The sequence below is a fragment of the Macaca nemestrina genome, chromosome 9 (assembly GCF_043159975.1).
Source record: "Macaca nemestrina isolate mMacNem1 chromosome 9, mMacNem.hap1, whole genome shotgun sequence".
Classification (NCBI taxonomy): Eukaryota; Metazoa; Chordata; class Mammalia; order Primates; family Cercopithecidae; genus Macaca; species Macaca nemestrina.
In genome coordinates, this window is record NC_092133.1 from 114186036 (window position 1) to 114199773 (window position 13738).

Below are 13738 nucleotides of genomic sequence, written 5' to 3' on the forward strand. Positions count from 1 at the left end.
TGCCCAGTTCAGAGTCCTCTCGCTGCCTTAGCTCCACAGGGGATTTTGTACTCCTACAGAGCTCTGTACCTAAGATGGTATCACCTCACTCCTCCATGAAAGGTATTCCAAGAGGGAAGAATGCCTAAGGGAACAGACAGAGGGGCTTCTCCTCTGGGTTACATATGGACTCAGCTGGAATAAACTTTCGAACCTGGGGCAGATTAGAAGTACCTCTTATTTATTACCTTCTAGGCTGCTCTCTATAAGGCATTTTTGCCTGAGCCACAGGCTTGATAACAAATGCACTAAAAGTGGGGAAAATGCTGATTTAATGTAACAATATGGGATGGTGATGTAATCTATGTAGTAAACAAGAGTAGCTATTGAGTTATAAATAATCTTTTTATAGCAATCTTGAATATCTCTGATACCACATGTGTAGTAAATACAATCACTTTATAGAAATTCCTTTCCTTTGAAAAGATGAGGAAACGATTTATAATATAAAGTTACATGTGTGCCGTGTGCCGCTCACATGGGCTTTAATTTGTGCTTTTGGTTTGATTTGTTTAACTCTTCTTTGGTGACCCCAATAGAATAGGCCTGGTTAAGTGTTCCCTGGTTTTGTGTCCCTAAACCATGGTATAGAAAACTTGGGTTGTTTTGCTGCATCTAGTCAGTCCCAACGTTGGCCTAGTGCTTTGGGAATCTAAGTTGCATATTCACTGAATAAAGTGTCACCCCAGAAACCAGCTTTGTGAATCCAGATTGCATACTCACTGAATGAAGTATATGAAGCACATTGTCCAAAAAGTTCATCGTCTTTTTTTTTTTTTTTTTTTTTTTTTGAGACAGAGTCTTGCCTTATCGCCCTGGCTGGAGAGCAGTGGTGTCATCTCGGCTCACTGCAACTTCCACCTCCCGGGTTCAAACGGTTCTCCTGCCTCAGCCTCCCAAGTAGCTGTGATTATAGGCATGCACCACAGCCCCTGGCTAATTTTTGTATTTTTAGTAGAGACAGGGTTTCACCACGTTGCACAGGCTGGTCTCGAACTCCTGACCTCAGGTCATCTGCCCGCCTTGGCCTCCCAAAGTGCTGGGATTACAGGCGTGAGCCACTGCGCCTGACCTCATTGTGTTTTCTTAGACCTGTGATTTTTGAAGAGCTCAAGAATTTTCTCTCACCTGGGCTTTAAGTCTTTTAGAGGAAGACTTCATAGAATTTTGGAGGCAGAATTTCTAATAGATTTTGATTCATGATACCCTCTAAGAAGGCTAAATCCTGGACAATCCCTCTCGCTTCGTGATCCTTTTTTGTTTCCTTGCTTCTCCACTCAACGTAAATACCATCCTGAAGTCTGTGTTCAGGATTCTCTTACTTTCCTTTTTTGTATTGTTATTTCATCAATATGCCTTCCTGGAATTTTTTTTTTTTTTTTTTTTGGGACAGGGTCTCACTCTGCTGCCCAGGCTGGAGTGCAGTGGAGCGATTGATCGTGGCTCACTGCAGCCTCCACCTCCTGAGTGCAAGCAATCTTCCCATCTCAGCCTCCCGACTAGCTGGGACTGCAGGTGTGTGCCACCACACTTGGCAACTTCTAAATTTTTTGTAGAGATGGGGTCTCACTATGTCACCCACTGGTCTCGAACTCTTGGACTCAAGTGATCTGCCTGCTTTGGCCTCCCAAAGTGTTGGGATTATAGGCATAAACCACCTTGCCCAGCCTGAAAAATATTTTTATATTTATTGTTTTTAACCCTATAAAATTAAACTGGTTAACAGCTACGTGGGTGTATTCATTATATTATTTTGGCTCCTTTTGAGTATCTTAAATATTTGATACATTTTTATGATTTGCTGATTTCTAAAAAAAAATTTCTAAAAATTCTTCTAAATATTTCTATGGTGTAAGAAAGAGAAATGGTGGTTTTGAAAGTTGATGTCCAGGAATATCTGTGGACATATGTTTTTCAAGATAGCATCACATGGTGAAAATTTGGCTTCTCATAAAACTGGGATTTCTACTGAGATCATTTAGAAAATCCTTATAAAGTATAACGGCCAGCGTGGGAAGAGATTCCACTATAAATGTATCAGGTTTATCATCTACCAAATAAATGGTGTGACACCAGAGAGCAAAGCCACACCAATTTTCCGAGGCCTATGCTTCGCTTTTCTGACTTGTTGTCACACTTGTTTCCCCATCTCCCCTCTCATCTGTCAGCATTTTATCCCCAGCCCCACTCAGTCTTCTCAGGAAATCAGGCACTTCCAGGGATTAGAAAAGCACATCCCAGACATGCATCCCTGTGTGGCGCCGGGAACTCAGCATTCTTTTTCTCCTAGGAGAATTCGCACTTCTGAAAAAAGACCTAATTCCATTAGGGAGGTTGGTGCTCGTAGCCACGATTTTCACAAAGCTGGATAAAGAGTTGGGAAAGCATGTCTCATTACCCGGCTTGAGGCACTTGGGAAGTTGGGAGGACAGTTAGGTAGGTTTAAAAAAAGTCATTGTGAAGGGCCGGGTGCGGTAGCTCACACCTGTAATCCTAGCACTGTGGGAGGCCGAGGCGGGCAGATCACTGGAGGTCAGGAATTCGAGACCAGCCTGCCCAACATGGTGAAACTCCGTCTCTACCAAAAAACACACAAAAAAGTTAGCTAGGAGTGGCAGCATGTGCCTGTAATCCCAGCTACTCGGGAGGCTGAGGCACGAGAATCACTTGAACCCTGGAGGTGGAGGTTGCGGTGAGCCTCCCCCTCCAGGTGGAGGGCCATTGCACTCCAGCCTGGGTGACAGAGTGAGACCTTGTTTCAAAAAATAAAAGTCATGGTGAAGCCCCCCTTTCTCTCGCACATCTCCGTGGAGAATCTTCAATGCCAATAAAGAGAGAATACTTCCCAGCACCCAACACCATGGCAGGCACAGAATTAGGAGCTTTTCGGATGTTCCCATATTAAATCAACCAACTTTTGCAGTGGAGTTTGCTATTTTCATTTTACAACTACAGAGGCTGGGACTCAGAAAGGATAACTCCCTTACACAATCTCACGGCTTGCAGGTGGCAGCATTAAAATGCCCACTTAGCTGTCCCTGTCTCCCAAGCCCATGTCCCTGCCAGTATGCTGGGACATACTGCATTTCCTCTGTCCAGAGGTTGCATGAAAAACACCTTGCTTCTGTTTCCAAAATAAAAAGAGAGATGCTTATTGCTTCCAGCCAGAATAGCCTTCTTAACAGTGAGGGACAGAGTAATCTTTGCTTTGCCCTTTAGGGAACCATTGAGTTCAGTTTGGGCCAATTACCAAGGTTCTGACAGCAGGTGGGTGAATGACAGGTAGCGAGTTGAAATACTTAGCAGCTCAAGCCAGTAGCTTCTGGGCCCATTAATCTGTCTTGGTCTGGACCTGGAATGATATGTCCACACTTTGTAGGATGCTTTCTTCAAGAAAACAGCTAGAGGCTGGGCGCGGTGGCTCATGCCTGTAATTCCAGCACTTTGAGGGGCTGAGGTGGGTGGATCACTTGAGGTCAGGAGTTCGAGACCAGCCTGGCTAACATGGTGAAACCCTGTCTGTACTAAAAATACAAAAATCACCCAGGTATGGTGGTGCATGCCTGTAGTCACAGGTACTTGGGAGGCTGAGGCATGAGAATTGCTGGAACCAGGGAGGTGGAGGTTGCAGTGAATTGAGATCATGCCACTGTACTCCAGCCTGGTCTACAGAGCAAAAGAAAAGAGAAGGATAGAGAAAAAGAAAGAAAGTGGGGATAAAGAGAGAGAGAGAGAGAGAGAGAGAGAGAGAGAGAGAGAGAAAGCTAGAAGTTGCCTATGATTCATTTAGAATAAACCTCTGAACCTCCCAAAATGTTTCCCTCATTGCAACAGTATTTTACCTCTTCATCAAATCCAACTTTATTCAACAGCCTTGGATACAATTAAAATTAGATGACACCAAAGGAGCTCAGGAAATGTCACCCCAAAACATGATGTTTTGGTATGCTGAGTACTTTGAACTGAAGGCTCTTGGGGAACAGCAGATGCTGGCAGACGTTTCCCTGAGATCCCCTTATCTGCCAAGAGACAGATCCTCCAAAAGGAACTCGAAGGTCATGAATCCCCTCTGGGAATCTTACCAACCAGGGAAGAAGAACTCAGGAAAGGAGAATGAAAGGTTGTGTTACCACCACCCTTAAGAAGCCCCAAGTCCCTATTCCTTTCAGTCGCTCAGGATGCTAAATAAAAGCTTCAATCATCTGACCCCTTTTGGAGGCTCCTAATTTGTGGGACCTCCCATGCATAATTAACTATGGTTTTTGCCTGTTCATCCGCCTTATGTCAATTGAGCTCATAGCCCAGCCAGGGAACCTAGAAGGGTAGAGAAAGGCATTTTGCGCTGTCCTACAATACCTACCTCTGTTATATCAGACAGACTGGCAGAAGTCTGTTGGATAAATTTAAGGTGCTGGAGAGGCTGTATCCTTGGAAGCTTTATCTTGACAGCACTGTCTGTCCCAGTCACAGAGTCAAGTTTCTGCAGCTCAAGACAGACACACTGGAGCCCAGTTCGGCCCTGCTTCAGACTAGATGGGATGAGGACTGCAGAAGTAGGGGGTGGAGAGACAAGGAGAGCAGAGCTGCTCCCTGAGCCTTTCAAGTGACAGAGCTGTCGTGCCCCTATGACTCACTGTGGCCCTGCCTCCCTGTGGGCATTGGGGGCACCACCCCAAGGAGACACTGCCCTGGGCCCTGCCCGAGAGGGTTGGCCCAACTCAGAACCCTGGCCCAGGACAGCACGCATTCGCATTCCATTGGAAAGCAGCAAGGAGCTTACAAGCATGACTCGGGCTTGGAATCGAGGCCTCGTTTTCCACTCCTGCCTGCCAGGGCCCCTCAATCATGATCCTGGACGCCCCTGCAGAGACCGCCCCGGCCCGTCTGTGAAGAGCTGGCAGGCAGTGGCCGATTTCATGGGGCTCTAGGAGTGTGGCCAGCAGAGAGGAGGGTGAGACGGCAGCCTTCTTTGTCCTTGGAAGCCAAACTGGGCTCTAAGCTACTCCCAAATGGAAAATACCCCCAACCAGGTGACTTCTCATGGCCACCCAGCCTTGCTACAGGCGCAGGGTATGAAGGGTTAACAGCCTAAAGAGGGAGCCTTCTTGCATTAATCCTGACCATCCCAGTAGAGGCCGAAACCAGGCAAAGCAAAAGGAGAAAACAGAGGATCAGTCACAACATGAAAACTCAGATATTTTATCCTTGATTTAAAAAAAAAAAAAAAAAAGACAGCAAAAACCCTCCAAAAAATCTATCCTTGCTGGCAAAAGTTTGCTGTTGCTCAGAACGTCCTCTTCTGGTCCATTCTCAAGCAAAACCTTGAAACCCTGTAATTAGGTACCAAAGAGGCAGAAAAAAGCATTAAACCCAGAAGTTAAAAAATGTATATATAGCAAGGCCAGGCACGGTGGCTCACTCTTGTAATCCCAGCCCTTTGGGAGGCTGAGGCGGGCAGATCATTTGAGGTCAGGAGTTTGAGACCAGCCTGGCCAACATGGTGAAACCCTGTCTCTACTAAAAATACAAAAATTAGCCAGGTATGGTGGCATGTGCTTGTAATCCCAGCTACTTGGGAGGCTGAGACAAGACAATCGCGTGAACCCGGGAGGTGGAGGTTGCAGCAAGCTGAGATCATGCAACTGCACTCCAGCCTGGGCAACAAAGTGAGACTCCATTTTGAAAAAAAAAAAAAAAAGTGGCAGCCAAGTACTTCCCTCCGAAGCAGTGCTTCTCACACTTTGCCATGCATAAGAATTCCTGGGGGTCAGAGACAAGTACTGATCTGATTCAGCAGCTGGGGCTGAGGGTGACATGGGTATAGTCATAACAAGATCCTGCCTTTCTAAGGAGCTCTTGCATAAAACCACTGCTGCTGGTCCTCAGACCACACTTGGATAGAAGGGTCTAACATATGATGGTTTTGAATGTCGAACATTTTCGCAAACACAAATGTTTTGAAAGATGTATGGATATACTCATTATTTCATTCATGCATTCATCTAATATTTATTGACTATGTGCAACATAACTTCTGTACTAAGCACCAAGGAAATAGATGACCCAAATAAAGACCTCAAGATCCCCAGAGTTCTGCTGTGAACCCTTCCACTAATTTACCTTGAGCACTCAGGTGTCTTAAGCTCTCCTAATTAATAGGTAAAGTGGGCACAGAACAAGTGTTGTTAGCCCAACAAATGCAGCAGTCAAAAGCAGGTGTGTTAGCAAGCATTGTTGAAGGAACTTCTCAGTCAGTTAAGTGCTATTTGATACTTACTCCTTACTTGATGTTATGCTGGGAACTCTGCAGGATAAAGAATACCTAGGCCGGGCGCGGTGGCTCAAGCCTGTAATCCCAGCACTTTGGGAGGCCGAGACGGGTGGATCACGACGTCAGGAGATCGAGACCATCCTGGCTAACACAGTGAAACCCCGTCTCTACTAAAAAATACAAAAAACTAGCCGGGCGAGGTGGCGGGCGCCTGTAGTCCCAGCTACTCGGGAGGTTGAGGCAGGAGAATGGCGTGAACCCGGGAGGCGGAGCTTGCAGTGAGCTGAGATCCGGCCACTGCACTGCAGCCTGGGTGACAGAGCGAGACTCCGTCTCAAAAAAAAAAAAAAAAAAAAAAAAAAAAAAAAAGAATACCTATGGGGCAGGCACAACAGCTCACATCGGTAATCCCAGGGCTTTGGGAAGCCAAGGTGGGAGGATCTTTTGAGGCCAGCAGTTTGAGACCAGCCTGGGTGATGGAGTAAGACTCCATCTCTACAAGAAAGAAAAAATTAGCTAAGCATGGTGGTATATGCATGTAGTCCTAGCTACTTGGGAGACTGAGGCAGTAGGTCTCTTAATTTTAATTACGTGAAATTTTATTTTACATTTTTATTTATTTTGTGACTATAAAAATATATTCAGTGCAAAATAGTGGGCACATAGAAAATAAAAGTAAAAGTCCCCCAAAATCCCATATACCAAAGAACAGTAAATTTTGTATATATTATTCTATAATTTTTATATACATATGTGTATGTGTGTGTGTATTATAGATGCTAAATAGTCTACATACTGAGTGAACCTACTTTATTCTCTAAACAAGATACTGTAGACTTTTTCAAAGTCAATTCTTTTGCTTCTTACACAGTCCATTCATGCTTCTGTAACAAAATGCCTGAACTGGGTAATTTGTAAATAATACAAATGTATCACAGTTCTTGAGGCTGGGAAGTCCAAGATCAACGGCCAATAGGTTTGGTGTCTGGCGAAGGCTGCTCTCCACTTCCAAGATGGCACCTTGAATGCTGTGTGTTCTCACCTGGTGGAAGGGACAGAAAGGCAAAGGGGCCTATCTGGTTCCCTCCAGCCATTTATAAGTGACCAATCCCATCCGGAGGACAGAAACCTCATGGTATAACCACCTCCTAACGCCTCCACCTCTAAATACTATCACACTGGCCATTACGTTTCAATATATGAATTTTGGGAACACATTCAGACACACAGCAGTCTTAATATTTTTAACATTTTGCATTGAGTTTCATTTTGTAGTTTACATAGTTTGTCACCAGTGCCTTATTGGTGGACATTTGGACAGTTTCCTTTTTTTCTATAATAAAGAATGTGATAACAAAACCTTGGAACGTATATCTTTGCATGTTTCCATTTCCATTAAATACATTTTAAAGAGGAATTATTGGGTAAAAGGAGATGACCTCAAATATTGCCAAATTGCTCATTACAAAAGTTGTAGCAATTTTAGCCAGGTTTGGTGGTGTGCACCTGTAGTCCCAGCTACTCAGGAGGCTGAGGCAGGAGAATCGCTTGAACCCGGGAGGCAGAGGTTGCAGTGAGCAAAGATCTGATTGTGCCACCGCACTCCAGCCTGGGCAACAGAGTAAGACTCTGTCAAAAGAAAAAGAATAAAAAAAGAAGGTGTACCAGTTTAAACACTGAGAAAATGTATGACAGCAGCAACTCTCAGTACATTTTTAATCTTCGTTAATCAAATAGAATTTTATTATTTTTGTAATTTTGCATTTCTTACTAAGTGATGCTGAGAATCATAGTTTTAGCCACTTGTATTTCCTTCTTTAGCGCCTTCCCTGGTTGTAGCTTCTTGCTTATTTTTCTGTTAGGTTCTTCTTTCTTACTGATTTATAGGAGCTTTTAATTATCCCTGCATATTCAGTCTTTTAAAATTGCCTTATATGTTGTAAATATTCTTTCCAAGTTGGAAGAAGCATTATAACTTAGTTTAAAATATGAACTTTAAAGTTCAAGTCTTGTACCTATAGTAAAGTACTATACAGAGGATTAAATCAAAATAATGCTTATAAATTTCTTACTGCAGGGCTTGAACTTAGTAAGTGCTTTAAAAAGTAATTTATGAAATAAGTGTTCGCTTGCAATTTCCCTTACAGTATCTTTGGCATGTGTGTGCATATACATACACATTACAGAATATTTGGTGTGTGTGCATATACATATATATATTTAGTTTAGTTGAATAGTTCTCTTAATACTTCCTCCCACTGTGACTTAGTTAAGAAAGGTTTTGTTTGCCCAAAAATTGTAATTATACTCTGATATGTTTACTTCAGACTTTTCCCTTTTTTGTTTTGTTTTGTTTGTTTTTGTTTTTAAGAGTCTGTGCCCTTTGCTCTAATTATTTCCCTGCATATTCCATGCAGTCCCTTGCCTTCTCGGCCTCCTTTCCAGTTGCACCAGCTCTGTGTCTGCAGCCGCAGGTAGCTGGGGACAGACGCAAGCCTGCAGTGGCTGCAGATCTGCAGGGAGCCCGCACCAGCCCCCACAATCCCACATTTCACTTCCCACTCTATAGATCGCTACGTCATCCTTTCTTTTCTCTTTTCCCACCTCACGCTTCCCCCTCTCAACTTATAACCTGGCTCTACAAGAGGCAAGCGGTGGAGAGCCACGCCCTTCCCACCGTTCGCCAGCCTCCTGGCCGGTGACCCTCTCTCCTCTCCTTCCCGGAAACTCGGCACCTGGGATCTGCTCCCCGTCCTGAGTCATCGATTTCTCCCTCACTACTGGATCATTTCCGCATATAAGAAGCTGTATCTTTTTAAACATTGCCTGTCCCAACCAGGGATAGCTAACCCAGATCCACCTCCTCCTTTTCTCTCTTACCCTTTTGATCCCAGCATCTGAAAATGGCTGCCTCTGTTTTCCTTCTCTCTCCCCAGCCCACTCTGCTCAACCACCCCCTCCGTTTCCAGCACCCTGCGCCCCAGCATCTCTGTCTTGCCAAAGCATCCTCATCTTACTCCAACTCTCACCAACATCCCACGGAGCCCATCTCTACTGCTTAACACATTTTCTCCACTGATTTCTAGGCTGTTAATTTCCAGGTTATCCTCCTATTTCACCAACAGCTCTTTCTGGGTCTCTGTAGCATTTTCTGCCTCCTCCTGCTTGCTAAATAGTGCCCAAGTGTCCCAAGCTTCATTGTCATCCCCCCCATGCTTCCTTATCCACACTCACATAAAGAGCACCTCTGCCGGGCGCGGTGGCACGCGCTTGTAATTCCAGCACTTTGGGAGGCCAAGGCGGGAGGATCATGAGGTCAGGAGATCGAGACCAGCCTGGCCAACATGGTGAAACCCTGTCTCTACTAAAAACACAAAAATTAGCCTGGCTCGATGGCGTGGGCCTGTAGTCCCAGTTACTCAGGAGGCTGAGGCAGGAGGATTGCTTGAACCCAGGAGGCCGAGGCTACAATGAGCCAAGATTGTGCCACTGCATTCCAGCCTGGACGACAGAGCAAGACTCTGTCTCAAAAAAAAAAAAAAAAAAAAAAAAAAAATCACCTCATCCAGTCCCCTGACGTTAAACACCGCATGCTGTTAGGATTCCTAAATGTATACCTCTAGCCCCATTTCTCCCTGAGATCCAGACCTATATACTCAGCTATCTAATTAACATCTTCATGTGGATGCCGAGTAGGCATCTTAGACTTAATATAGCCCAGACCAGGGGCACCATGTCTTGTTGTCCAACCTGTGCACTGCCATCCATGGAAGGAAGAGAGGCTGAGATCCAGCCCATGTTAGGTTCACAAAGCCATGAGCGCTGGTGTGGGGCTTTATGCACACTGTGGAAAAGGTACCTTTTGACATAGGGAATGCCTTCTCTAATTTTCAGAGAAGAATCGCCGTAGAGGCTTGCTGTAGTCCTGGCCAAAATACATCTTTTGATTTTCTTTTTTCCCTACCCTATGTCTGCTACTGTCAGAATATGGCACCATTCCATTGTGAGGAGGAAGAAAGAGAGAAAAGGAGAAGAAAGAGGAGAGAAAGCAGAGGGGGAGGGGGACATAGGGGAAGAGGAGAAGGGAGAAGGGAAGGGAAGGGTCGGGGGAGAGGTGGAAGAAGGGATGGGAAGGAAATTTAGCTTCTCTATCTTCATTACATCCAATGTGATTCTCAAAGGTAGAAGGGGTCTGACCTCTTCTCCCCCCATCTTCTGCTACACTAATGGTTTAAGCCATCCTCACCTCTCCCCTGCAAAGTCTCCCAGCTGATTTCCCGGCCACCACTCCACCCTCTCTGCAATTCTTCTTCTGCTACACAGACAGATGCTTGCCTCTTTTTTTTTTTTTTTTTTTTTGAGATGGAGTCTTGCTCTGTTGCCCAGGCTGGAATGCAATGACATGATCTTGGCTCACTGCAACCTCTACTTCTTGAGTTCAAGTAATTCTCCTGCCTCAGTCTACCAAGTAGCTGGGTTTACAGGCATGTGCTGCCATACCCAGCTAATTTTTCACCATGTTGGCCAGGCTGGACTCAAACTCCTGACCTCAGGTGATCCACCCGCCTCAGCCTCCCAAAGTGCTGGGATTACAAGTGTGAGCCACCACACCCGGGCTTTTTTTTTTTTTTTCCTTTTTGAAACAGGGGTCTGCTGTGTCACCCAGGCTAGAGTGCAGTGGTATAATCATAGCTCACTACAGCCTCAATCTTCTGGGCTAAAACAGTCTTCCCATCTCAGCCTCTCTAATAACTGGAACTACAGGTGCTTGCCACCATGCCCTGCTAATTTTTAAATATGTTTTGTAGAGACAAGGTCTCTTGGTTGAACAGGCTGGTCGGGTCTCGAACTGCTAGCCTCAAGCAGTCCTCTCACCTTCGCCTCCCAAAGTGCTGGGATGACAGGCATGAGCCACCATGTCTGTCTCAGATGCTTTCTCAGATGCAAATAATAGCTCACCATTCATCTGCTTGAAACCCCACAATGTCTTCCATGTAAACCAAACCAAACCCAAACCCTTTCCTACAAATTATAACTTTTCTAACTGAATCTTCTACCACTGTACCCTAGGCCAACTGAGCTCCAGCCACACCAGCCTCCTGTCTCAACCACACCAAGCTGCCTGCTGTCTCCGGACCTTTGCATTTGCCACGCCTTCTCGCATGTCTTCACACAGTCACCTTCTTTTCAATATTCAAATCTGAAATCAAAAAAGACATGCCTTGGCCGGGCACGATGGCTCACGCCTGTAATCCCAGTGCTTTGGGAGGCTGAGGCGGGTGGATTGCTAAGGTCAGGAGTTTGAGACCAGCCTGGCCAACATGGTGAAACGCCATCTCTACTAAAAATACAAAATTAGCTGGGCATGGTGGCAGGCGCCTGTAATCCTAGGTACTTGGGAGGCCGAGGGAGGGGAATTGCTTGAATCCGGGAGGTGGATGTTGCAGTGAGCTGAGATCGCGTCACTGCACTCCACGCTCCAGTCTGGGCAACAGAGTGAGACTCCGTCTCAAAAAAAAAAAAACCTTATTGACCAAACTGGCTAAAACAGTGATTCCCTCTCCACCATCACTTTCTGTGTCATTTCTCCATTTTATCTTCTTTACTGCACTACCCATCCCCTGAAATTACTGTGTCTACCTCTTTGCCTCCTTATGAGCAGTCTGTTCCAACATCTCACCACATCAGTGGAAGTCCAGGATCTCTTTGCCCTGTTCCCATCCCATCCTCCAGTGTTGGGAACAGGGCCTGGCGCTAGGTGAGTTGATTGAGTCAATGGCCTGGGAGGCAGAGATTGTGTCAGCTGGAATGATCCCAGGTACACAGAGGAAAGGAGGAAAGAGAAGAGGAAGGGATGGAGACAGGAAAATGAAGACATGGAGCAGGTTGCAAGGAGAAGCAGCCTATGATGGAGCAGGACCAGAAGACAGAAAATACAAGCAGAGGCAATGAGCTTGCACCTCGGCACCAGAGGGTGAGATCCACTGAGCACACATCTGATACCCTTCTGCCAAGGCCCTGCCACCCATGTTTACAGAGCTAGGGGCTCTCAGCTCTACTGCTGTGGGGTACAGTCTTGCAGGCCTGGAAGGCATGTGGTTGGATGCACCTATGATCACTAATTCTTTTATTTATTGATTGATTGATTGATTGATTGATTGATTTTTGAGAGGGAGCCTCACTCTGTCACCCAGGCTGGAGTGCAGTGGCATGATCTCGGCTCACTGCACCTCCATCTCCTGAATTCAAGCAATTCTTGTGCCTCAGCCTCCCAAGTAGCTGAGATTACATGCACGTGCCAACACGCTTGGCTAATTTTTGTATTTTTAGCAGAGACGGGGTTTTACCATGTTGGCCAGGCTGGTCTCAAATTCCTGACCTCAGGTAATCCGCCCACCTCGGCCTCCCAAAGTGCTGGGATTACAGGCGTGAGTCACTGCACGTGGTCCTATGACCACTAATTCTTAATGCTGCCTCCAGTCCAGGTGAAGGCTGCTAGCAAGCTCAATGAAGTCAGCAGAAAGCAAGCTGTGAAGGGCGGAGTTGCTGCTGGGCCTCATGATCTCACCCCACCTGACGCTCTAGGGGTGTTGGAAGCAAGCTTCAGTCTCTGCTTCCTTTCATGTTTCCCTGGGCCCCTGAGACCTACCAGGAGCTTGGATAATAGATGTCAATGGCAATTTGGGCATTTGCGATGCAAGACGATTGTGAAGGCTGCCACAGCTAGAACTTGCCTCTTGCGGGAGGACAAAGGTAGGGCAGAAAGTCTAACCGTGAAGTCTCCTGACAGCTGTTTTTCTCAATACTTTCATATCAGTTCAGGAGTGGAACCTTTTTGCTGGCTGAATGTGCATCTTCTGCTTTCAAGACAAAAACCCTTTCCCAGTAATCTTCAAAAGTATTATATTCCCGACTGGACTGAGGAGGGGATGGGGCCCCTCCCTAAAGAGACGCCCAAGGCCTGGCGTGGTGGCTCACACCTGTAATCCCAGCACTTGGGGAGGCCAAGGCGGGTGGATCACCTGAGGTCAGGAGTTCCCGACCAGCCTGACTAATATGATGAAACCCCGTCTCTACTAAAAAAAAAAAAAAAAAAAAAAAAATTAGGCGGGCATGGTGGCATGTGCCTGTAATCTCAGCTACTCAGGAGCCTGAGACAGGAGAATCACTTGAACCCAGGGGGCAGAGGTTGCAGTGAGCTGAGATTGCACCATTTCACTCCAGCCTGGGCAACAAGAGAAAAACTGTCTCAAAAAACAAAACAAAACACAAAAGAGACCCCCAAAGTAAGGTCTGTGCCACCTGGTATCTCTGCTGTCTCTGCACTGACTTCAGCTCTGATATGTGACCAGTAATAACCTATTCCACCCTGCCAGGGCTCATATTTGGGTATTTATTTTGATGAAGGGGGACCCAGAAGGGAAGGAG